The sequence below is a fragment of the Rhagoletis pomonella genome, unplaced genomic scaffold (assembly GCF_013731165.1).
Source record: "Rhagoletis pomonella isolate Grant_MI unplaced genomic scaffold, Rhpom_1.0 Rhpom_scaffold_00007, whole genome shotgun sequence".
NCBI classification, from domain to species: Eukaryota; Metazoa; Arthropoda; class Insecta; order Diptera; family Tephritidae; genus Rhagoletis; species Rhagoletis pomonella.
In genome coordinates this window covers 55,605,665-55,614,056 of record NW_023458561.1, presented here as the reverse complement: position 1 = coordinate 55,614,056, position 8,392 = coordinate 55,605,665, and the positions used below count along the sequence as shown (strand labels likewise).

At 35.4% G+C, this 8,392-nt stretch overlaps 1 protein-coding gene across 3 annotated transcripts in view; it reads left to right on the top strand.

Annotated features, from left to right (window-relative positions):
• The first annotated feature begins 969 nt into the window (after positions 1 to 969).
• LOC118743099 overlaps positions 970 to 8,392 on the top strand; it is a 70,407-nt gene continuing 62,984 nt past the window's right edge. For all 3 annotated transcript variants that reach the window (XR_004993422.1, XR_004993423.1, XM_036475602.1), the window contains exon 1: positions 970 to 1,195. The gene's annotated coding sequence lies outside the window, so the exon portion shown is untranslated. The remainder of the gene's footprint in view (positions 1,196 to 8,392) is intronic.

Genomic DNA, 8,392 nt, shown 5'->3' with positions numbered 1-8,392 from the left:
GTGCTGTTACATCAGCTGAGAGTAGCGTTTGATTTTAAATAATTTGTATTTCGCTAGTGGCCGGTTCCATGAGAAAGTGGACCAAAGAGCAACATTTTTTTTTTCTTTATAAAACTAACAAATGTGTGGATAAGACATTTGTAAATATCTAAAATTAACCAAAAAATACCACATGCAAGCTTTAACTGCATTTTTATAAAATTTTCTCCGCTTTGAAATCAATTTCTAACTAAATTTTTTTGAGCGAGTTTCAAAAAGGCTCTGTTGAAAGTACTGTCAAATAATTAATGCACAAAACTGCACATCACATTCGCAAAGCCGCGCTCACAATCCACAAATATTTAAGTATGTATAATATTCTTGATGTAATTTGCTTTTCTTTTACTCCGGTGTTTTGTTACTTTGGAAATCAGCTGCGAGACTCAAACAACCTTAGCAAAAAAATAACAAAATACAGTCAAACTGGAATTTATAGCAATTCGAGCAGTTCTGTTGTTGTGCTCAAGCAAATAATCAAAACAACTTTGCGCTCTAGCTTTCTTTTTAATTTTTGTGGGTGGCTTTGTAAGCAGATAAAGATGCGTTGCAGATACGTTCCACATGAAGTTGTTAACAATTGATAGATAAATTTGCCAGCTCTCGCCAATGCATGGATGGGAGTGGAATTCATGTTGTACCCAAACGGCTATTGCTGCAATGCTAGATTTTCGTATTGGAGTTGTGTCTGAGTTGGGTAACTCTTTGAATTGAATTCTCTTGCATGCTTGTGTATTAGTGTGTGTGAGACTAAAACCCACCCGTTGCAGTTCCGTCGTCTTCCTATGCAACAGCCCCCTTCGCCATGGTTCGTTCACACTTTCCTCCTTCCTCGAGCTATGGGACGGCGATGATGGCGGCGATTCTTGTAGCTTACTTCTCTCTCTCGTACAGCTACCAACTAGGAAGGCCAATCAGTTTGTCGCTGTTACTGTCCCGGTGCGGTTGTTGTGTGCGAACTAAGTATGGCGTATTTCTGAGCGAACGAATTAAATGCTGTGTTCCAAATTTTGCGCAAAACAATTTTAAGATTTTAATGTTTCGTAGTAAAGCGGTTAAAGTGTTGAAGAAACAAAATTGAAGCATGAAATTGTGGTTTAATAAAAATACATACACATCTACATAGTTTCATTCGCGAAACATTGGGCAGCAGCCGAAGGTATTTCTTTTTTGCAACAGAACGCGTTTGGCATTGCAACATTTTTTATTTACTTTTTAATTCCTTGTGGATGCAACAGCAGCCGGGTTGTAGGCGGCGGCGGCGGTGGTGGGGTATCTTTAACCAACGCGGCGCGATCTAACTTCTGTGCGACAGATTTATTTTTGTGTGTGTGGGCGCATCTCTTCTTCTACTACGTTGACTAGCAGTAAATATGGCAATTTATTTAGATACAAATATTTTTGATGATTCTGTGCAAAGGTTGTGAAGAAAATATGGAAAACCACCCCAAATGGGATGCGAATTTTAATGACGTTTGTTTAGCTGCTGGCTGAGCATTGCAGATAGGGATGGCAGCGAATGGCATTTGAATAAATTAATCGATTATTTTTGTCCAATTTACGATTTAATTGTATCGTAGTTTTGTGTTTCATAATCGATTAATTGTAAAATAATCGTAAAAATATTTTCAGGAAATATGAATTCTTTAGTTCTCTAAAATCCATCCATCGAACATTCTTTTTTTGCTAGCTGCATCAACTTTACTCGACTCGAGGTTCACAAAAATTCATTTCAAAGACCCGTTAGCATTAGCCTCAGTAATGAAATTCTTGCGAAATGAAATAATGTGCTCAGATGATTTTATAGAAACCAACTTTGGGCCTCTCATAAAACTCTTGTACACAAACGAAAGCGAAAAGATGATGATTTGGGTCACCCACACGATGAAATAAGTTTTTATTTAAATTGTCAAGTCCTAGAACTAAAGCGGAATATCATCGAGGCTTTGGAGGATTTTCGAAAAAACACTGTCATTTAGTTGGTACCTCGCCTCCTGCTGAGCGCATTTTTTCAAAAGCTGGTACTACAGCATTATATTTTTGGAAAAGTGTTTTGGGAATACTCAGTGTAAAAAAGTGCCTTTAAAAATTCGATTAAGCGATTATTTCTAAATAATTGCAATTATTAGTTTTTGGCTTGTCATATGATAAAATTAATCGATAATTTTATATATTTTTTTGCCATCCCTAATTGCAAACCACAGGTAAGAGAAAGGTAGCGGGGTGGGGTGTTACAGCAAATATGAATATAAACAAGAAACCTTGTTTATTTACTAATGAGAAACAACCAGAAGACAAACTTGTGTAGCAAAATAAGCTTTGTGTGTATGCACATAAAAGTGTATGTTTGTAGTAAATGTATGTATGCATGTATGTATACATTTAGTGTAGGCAAGTCAGGTAGACACTTGAACGGGCGGAGGACAAAGAGATTCAACGAATTAGCCAGACCCATTTTCAATAAGGGTATTCAGACTATCCTCATAAATGAACTAATTCGTTATCTGGTTACTTGGTAAGACTTTCAACTTCGAACGCCGTTTATTCTTTTTCTGGTTAAAATTACCTTCAATTCGGCTGACGTGAAGTTCTTTTATTTATAAACATTTATTAATTCCACGACAGCAAGATTTATTGAACTTTGATTAAAATGTATACACTTTGCGCGCGCGAAAATTCCAGCAAATAAGTGACAGAAAGGAATCGGCTGACATTTTAACGCTCTGTTACCACATTAAATATCAGTCCTGCCACCTCGTTAAGTTGGTGATATACCTATTCAGGAATTAAGACCGGAACGAGTATAGTTTGAATACCCTTAATGAGTTTTTCTTTGTGCGTGTGATTCAGAAATAATTTGGATTAAATTCCGTTGTTTTGTTTTTATTATTATTATTTTTTTTTTCTTGGTTTGTTGAGTCCTTTGTATGATTACTGAATTTGTTAATTAAGTGCAAAATTTCTAAATTTAATCGTAATTAATGGACTTAAAATGCAAATAATAATACAAATAAACATAGCTCAATCTCTATTGCCAGCAGCTCATGTTTGTTTCATAGCGAAAGTAAGAAAACAAGTTTTGTTGAAAGTAAAAATTCCGCAGAATTACTAAAAATAAATAAAATAAATAGATTGGAATGAAAATAATAAAAAAATAAAAATGTTTGTGATACAATGAAAAAAGAAAAACTTTGTGAAACATGGAAATTTTTAATTCATAATTCAGTGACTGTCACGTCAAAATCGTACAGTAAATTTCTTTCCATTTGTATTATTTTTTTTTTTTGTAGAGGGTGTTACGTATTATCTTCCATATAGAAATAGAATTTGCTCATTTGTTCTTCCATATACATAGATATCTTACATAAGTGGGCAACGCCGTCAACAAACAAAAAAAAATGCTCAAAAATCAATGGTATTTTGTGGTGACTTCAGACTTGCACTTTGTTGAATCAAAATTAAATGAGCTATAAAACTGCGTACCCAAAAAGTTCTGATTAAAAATTTGAATTTTTGATGAAAATGTAACGATTTTGTTTTTAATTGTTACAAAGTTGAAAACCTTGAGTTTTTTGGATTTTGTTATAGTATGAACTATATTTTTATTAAAGGTTAGTAAAACTTAAATAGAACCGAATATTTTCAACAAACGAAAAAAAATCTGTACGGTTTTGACAGATACTCACTGTAGATGTTACTAACAGATTACTAATAACATCGGCTTACTTCAACTTCAGAGAGACTGAAGTAGTTAGCGGAACCTTTTGACAAACACGGTAAGTTAGGGTTGCCATTTGGCGAACGGAGTGAACATTCCACCCACCTTGCAGTATTACTGTGAAAAGCATAATTCACAGTTTACATAATAGACTCACAGGTAGAGGATTACAATTCAGTCGTTTTCAATTTCACTACATATGATACAATTAAAATGTGTTTAGGCTTGCCTAGTGAATCCCGCCTGAAATAACCCATCCCGGTACCGCGTTTTGCGCGACCAATAGTCTCTTGATGGAGGGCATCAGGCCAGGCTGTAATAGTTTGGCGTAGAGATGGGTGCTGCTCTATGAAAGGAGGGATCGGCGAGCCGCAAGTTATTAAAGGCTTGCACGGTCTGTTGCGATAACGAACGCAGCGCAGTCGGCGTTAGGCTGACGGTCTCAATGTTAGTGCAGACGGAGAGCTCTTCATGACTACCAAGATTGTTACGTAGCGTGAGATAGCACACTCCACCGGATCGACGCGCTGGAGTACATACTCGCAGTCCTGCGACGGTGGCGTCGGAAATTGTGGTCGTCGGACTCGCGGGGTTAAGGACAGCCCGCACTGTGAACTTATCCGCAGTACGTATACGTATTAATACCCTGTGTGACACCGCCAACACTTGCTGCGAGGGGAGTGCTGCTGATCATCGCTCTATTATAGTTCGCACATTTCGTTGACGACGGGCACCTTGTCCACGCCTTCTTTTCGGCTAACCAATAGGGAGAAGGAATAGAGATAGCGCAATAATTTTTTTTGGGAATAAAGTTCATGTTATGTCGATTAAAGGAAAACTAAAGTGAACTTCAACACGCTTTACTTTAAGGGCTGAAATGAGGGGTGAAGTTGAAGATGTTCAAAACAATTGATGAACTTTCGCTTTTATTTTTACTGTATCTCAGAAGCAAATCACGATATCGATAAGTTTTCAATAAAATACCGACATCACTTTTTCACATATATATTTTTGGGCCACCCTAATGTGTGGTGACAGTCCTTGCTATAATTTTGTTATTTGTACACCTAAAAAAAACTCATATCTACTTCAAGTAACGGTTAACTGCCTCAAGAAGTTAAATAGCCATTTTGTAACAGATTTATGAAAACCAAGGTGCACCCTAAAGGCTTTTTTGCTGTGAAATTATTTCATAAATCACAAAATCGCATCTGCGAAGAGACGTGCCGCCAAAGTAAAATCCACTGAACAAAACTTTACTTTTCACTGGAAATTTGTACATACTTTAGCTGAATAGGTAAATAAAATAATTTGAGTAAATATTTGCACTTTGAAGGCAGTCTAATAGATTAAAATTTCTGTGGATAACAACAACGAAAATAAGACATACAAAAACAAGCTAAGCTCATAAAGTTCTGCTAATTAAGCTACTGTGGTGTAAGCTTTGAAGTTATAGCGAGTGAGGGTTAGATTTGCTTGAAAAGCGAGCTGATAAAGTTGGAAAATGGATTTACGAATTTATGAGGATAAAGTTGGCGCAAATAGCAGGTGGAGTAAGTAAAGCAAGAGGGTGAAACAATTGATGATTTCGTGAATCACAAACGAGAAATAACATTACACTCCAATGCGAGTACTTAGAGGTTTGGTATGGGCTTTGGAAAATATATACATATACATATACACTTTCCTTATGAAACCATGATCAAGCGTATACCAATGTTAAAAACAGCTAAAAGTAAACTTGTTTGGTAGTGGTTAAAAGTATTACAACAACTTTAAGAAAATTTAGCATACAAAAAACGCTATAGGCAGAAACATGAAAAGTTTTAAATTGTCTGAGTAACAAAATTTGTGGTATTATTGGCTGGGGGATTGGAAGAGTGATTGGCGGAAGGAAATTTGTTGACAACTTTCGCTGCTTTAAATGCAAGCTGTTACAGGCATTAGCGTGGATACAGCTACCCACCAACAAAAAGCTTCACCACTGAATAAAGTAAGCGGGTTAATAATAGGAATATGTATGCTTATTCTTTTTACAACTGACAAACCCGTATTCCAGATCTGTGATTTGGTAAGATATGAATTTCGTAAGGAATCGGCCGTGTTAAAACTCAGCGGTTAGCACTCACCTTTGCTATTACCAACTCATTTCCTGGTTATTGTCCCTTTCAATGGGGTATTTGCAAAACTAAACCACAAAAATATTAAGTGGAAAAGTAAATTTAATCAGCTAAGCAATAAATACAGGCATATGTCGGAAGCGCATACACTTACAATTCACACACACGCATGGAAATAAAGGAATTAACAGCCCTGCAGGGAAAGCTACTAGTTGTGAACTAGAATGCTAAGAAAAACAAAAAATTTCGTTTTATTTTTGCCTTTGGCAATTCAAATGCAGATGTTGCTGAACGCTTAAGGTCTTAGTAATCGTCGAACTGGTAGGCCAGCGCTTTAGCACATACTAGTATAAACTGGTATTTTTACTGACTGGTTTGGCTTTTCACTGCAGGGAAATAAGCAACGTTTTTTTTTTGCGACGCGACGGAAAAGTGGGTTCATATTCTTATAAAGCCTTTTGTGTTATATATAAAACCGTACACGTGCATGTTTGCGTGTATTTATTTGCCATGCGATATTCTTACAAATAAGCTTCCATGTGGTTCCTGCCTGCTTTAGGTATTTTAATGCCTTTCGAAAATATTGTAACAAATTCACATTAACAGTCATGCCAAAAAAGTTCTGCGGTAACACACACACATATAAGCTTCGTATTTTACCCAGTGGCAAAATGTAATGTATGCTAATCGAAAAATACTGACACAGGTTAACAAGAAAAAAAAATATTCTGCATATTTAACAATAGCTCTAGATCCCTATGTTACTCGACGCGCTGAATGCGAATCCGATCTCTGTTAGCCCCCATCACATCAGGTTCGAGGTTTATATTTTTCACTTTTACTTTGCCAAATCTCAACTTCTCCCTTCAAATTAAAAAAAAAGTCTTTTAAAATCGCTTACTTGCAATGGCCCGCGATGTGCTCACTTCATTGGTTCAAAATATGTACCCTGATTTGACGAAATGGGTTAAAAATTACCTGATATGACGACATGGGTTAATGTTCGCGCACCACGCCACTAACGGTCGAACAAATCAGAATAGTTTGAACATTTTTTAATCCGTTTGATTTGTTCGCGCACCACGCCACTAACGAGAAAAATGTCATCGAACACGTTTGCCACTGGGTAGAAGCGTTGGCATGTTCGTTCAACTGTCGAATGCCTCAGAACACGTTTTATTTTATTTTGTGCTTACTTTGAGTTATTGTTGTTATTGCCGCGCCAAAAAACTTTCATTAAATACCACGCCAAGTAATTAAGTATTTTATCTCTGCCTCTTGCTTCCGCTGTGCTACTTCTTCTTCTCTCAGCGCTTCCTTTCTTTTGTGCGTAAATCATTTACATTCGTTGCCGAATTTTACATTTTCGTTTCTATGTTGATCCAAATGTCGGCTGTGTGTGCCATATACTGCGAGAATGAGAATGAAGGGTCTTAAGCAAGAATGATATTCATATGAACTACAAATGCATATACAGTGGCAGTCAAAAATGTATGAATGGTGTTTCGTTTTTAATATTTACAATGTTTTTCAAGCTAACATTTTTTTAGGAATTTTTTGGGTATGCAGTTAACAGGCTTATAAAATTGTAGTAAGGTAAGCGCATGTTTTGAGCGGCTAAAAATAGCGTTGAGTTTTAATAATTTTTTTGTTGACGACTTTTGCGGTTTTTTTTCATATAAATAGCGAAATTTAGGAAAACGTGCGTAGACTTTTTTATTTTTTCGCAAACGGGCTTGCGCATACTCCTCCACAAGAAATTCACGTTTATATGAAAAACGCCGTCAACAAAAAAAAAAAAATATTAAAAATAAATGCGATTTTTTAACCGCTCAAAAAATTGCACTTGTTTTACAAGAATTTTATAAGCCTGTTAACTGCATACCCAAAAAATGTCTATAAATTCTGGTTAAAAAGCTCGAAATTTAGGTACAAATTTGTCGAATTTTTCTAAGTTCTGTATAAAGTTTGAAAGTGTGATTTATATAGTTTTAGTTAAAACATGAACCATATTTTTATAAGAATCAAAAAAAAAAAAAAATTAGCTTCAAAACCATTGTAAATATTAAAAATCCACCACCACCATTCATTTTTGACTGCCACTCTACACACATTTCTTTGCGTTTACTCAGGTATTTACATGGTAGAGTTATATACATATGTATGTATACATCATTTTGTTGACTAAATTTTCTTGGCTTTTGCTTTCTTTAATTTTTGTCCTGCAAAATGCCTGATAATTAAGCCGAGAATTGTTAGAAGGATCTTTAAAAAAATGTTTATTGAGATAATTACTTTTGCCATTTGTTAAGGGAATGAATATTAATTTAAATAAAACGTGATTTTTCTAAACATTTTTCCCGTTCATAATTGCTGATAAAAATATTATGAGCATATATTTGTGGTTTTACTTTATTATTTATGAATTATTGCTTTAATCTTTATTGCTAATAATAGCAAGTAATTAGGCTTAATGACATTTTAATGTGAGAGTGCAAACGACAAAAAAGTTACGAAA